Here is a 2,217-nt window from a genome sequence, read left to right on the forward strand (position 1 = left end):
GTGCCGGACTGGGGGATCACTTCCGGTTATTTTTACCATCTTAAACATTTGAAATTCTCCCCTATGCAATTGTGACACTTTATCTTGGCTCCACCTAGGACACTCTTCAATCTTCCATCACTTCTCTCGTCTCCCACAACACTCTCGTCTGTCGGCAGTATGTGGCGTCTTTGAATTACCACCAATCTCACCACAGCAAGAAAGCAACGGGTTTTGGCAAGAGAGGAGGAGACTACCTGGCCTGAACGGGGATCGAACCCGCGTCCTTGGCGTTATTAGCACCACGCTCTAACCAACTGAGCTAACAGGCCTCGTGCCCGCTGTCCTCTCTGTGCTGCAAAAAATGGAATTCAGGGAAGTTTCTTTTGTCCTTCTTTGAATAGAAAGCCCTGCGATTCAGTGTACGGGCTTTCTCGTGCTGTTTAATGGTTCTTGTAACCCAAATCCTACACTGGCCTGAAGTGCCCCCCCATTTCACAGCATTTTTTAGCTGATTTCAAATGTACCTAAAGGAGAAGCATTATTGAAGACCATCAATTACCAAGAGCTTTTGTCAAAGGTTTTGGTGGTCACTTTTAATGACCACAGAGAGCTATGACCTCGGTTTTACATCTCATCCAAAAGACGGCGCCTTTTACCACACAGCGTCTCCGTCACTATACTGGGGCATTGGGACCCGCACAGACCTCAGGGTGAGCGTCCCACAGCTGGCTCCATTAACACCGCTTCCAGCTGTAAGCTTTGCTTTTCCCTGTAGGTCACCCTCATCCGGGTACTGACCTGGCTCACACCTTCTAAGCTTTAGTGGGTTTTCAGTTGCGAGTTGAAAGGGGATGCAAGTGATGGAGCCGCTCGCTGCAAAAGCCACTGGATTGGCCGGGAATTGAACCCGGGCCTCCCGCGTGGCTGGCAAGAATTCTACCACTGAACCACCAATTCACGCTGAAAGGGGCTCCAAAAAAGACGCGTTTTTACCACTCTGTGCTGGATGTTGGGTCCCAAGGGAACTTCTGGACGAGTGAGAATTTTCTGCTATCAAAATTTGGTTTCGGAGACTTTTGGCAGCCTACAGATGCAGCCATTCAAAATGCGCGGGCGATACCGCGTTATTTTGCGGTACGCTGTACGCAGTCTACCGCAAGCTACCGGTAAATACCGCGAGTTACCGTAAATTCTCCTATAATACGACAAGCAAAATAATAGTATCCGGAATTTCCGCAAGGTGGAGCTAATAAAGCTCAACCTCTCATGTTTGAGCTGTGGCCATCAAAGTCTTTAACGAAGATATTACTAATAGTATTAATAATGAATGACCTTGGACAAGCTGTAAGTGTAAACTCAAAGTATTGCCCTGGTCAACATTCTTTTTTTCATTGACCGTCTTTGTAAAAGTAACACCACAGCATTTCGCAATCACGCATTTGTTTCCAATCATGCAAAGTACAGTAATTTTTGAGAATCGATTCACCATGCCTTTCACATGCTCATAAAAGAGATTGATTTAGGAACATAAACATATTACCGTATGAAAACTGTACTGTATACAGTATGTATATGTATATTTAATGTCTTAACTGTGCCCGTTTAAGTATTGAATATTCATATCTGATTTTACCACTGAAGGGAAATCTTAGTAGCTGAGCATAAAAAGAATAGGAGCATACTGCAACGCGTGTGAAGGCCATAAACGATATTAATTTTGGAACATAAACATAGAGTATATGGCTGGTCTCGGTACTTTAAAGAAAACATACACGAAACATGGTTTCATTATGACCAGAATCGGTCTTGAGATATTTTTAACTTGATTTACAGTATTTGAGAGGTATGTCTTAACACCGATACCACAGTGCTTAAGTACTGCTCACGTATATGTTTCTAGGTTTATATTATGCATTTCATACGGTCAAATTACTTTTGAGCAACTAATAAGAAGCGCGAAACGGTATGCGTTTTAGTTTCGTTTTGTGCTGGGACCCGTGGATTGATTAGAGATATCAAGTACATACAAGTCATTTTTTAAATGTTGTAGTTCGTCTTGAAAAAATGTTACGAGTACATCATCTATCAACAATTACACAGGTTCTGTTTCCATATTGCGGATTTTGGTTACGTAATATTATTTTCTAGATTTCACGTTGTGAATATATGATTTGGGCAAACAGAGCCGCAAAGAAGTACATTATGGGTTGTTGTTGTTTTTTTTGCAGTTTTATC

At 42.5% G+C, this 2,217-nt stretch overlaps 1 non-coding gene across 1 annotated transcript; it reads right to left on the bottom strand.

Annotated features, from left to right (window-relative positions):
• Nucleotides 1-237: 237 nt before the first annotated feature.
• Nucleotides 238-311, bottom strand: trnai-aau (transfer RNA isoleucine (anticodon AAU)). Its single transcript has one exon. It is a non-coding gene; the product is annotated as a tRNA-Ile (tRNA).
• Between the last annotated feature and the right edge of the window lie 1,906 nt (nt 312-2,217).

Source organism: Atractosteus spatula, unplaced genomic scaffold (genome assembly GCF_055471065.1).
Source record: "Atractosteus spatula isolate fAtrSpa1 unplaced genomic scaffold, fAtrSpa1.hap1 Scaffold_74, whole genome shotgun sequence".
NCBI classification, from domain to species: Eukaryota; Metazoa; Chordata; class Actinopteri; order Semionotiformes; family Lepisosteidae; genus Atractosteus; species Atractosteus spatula.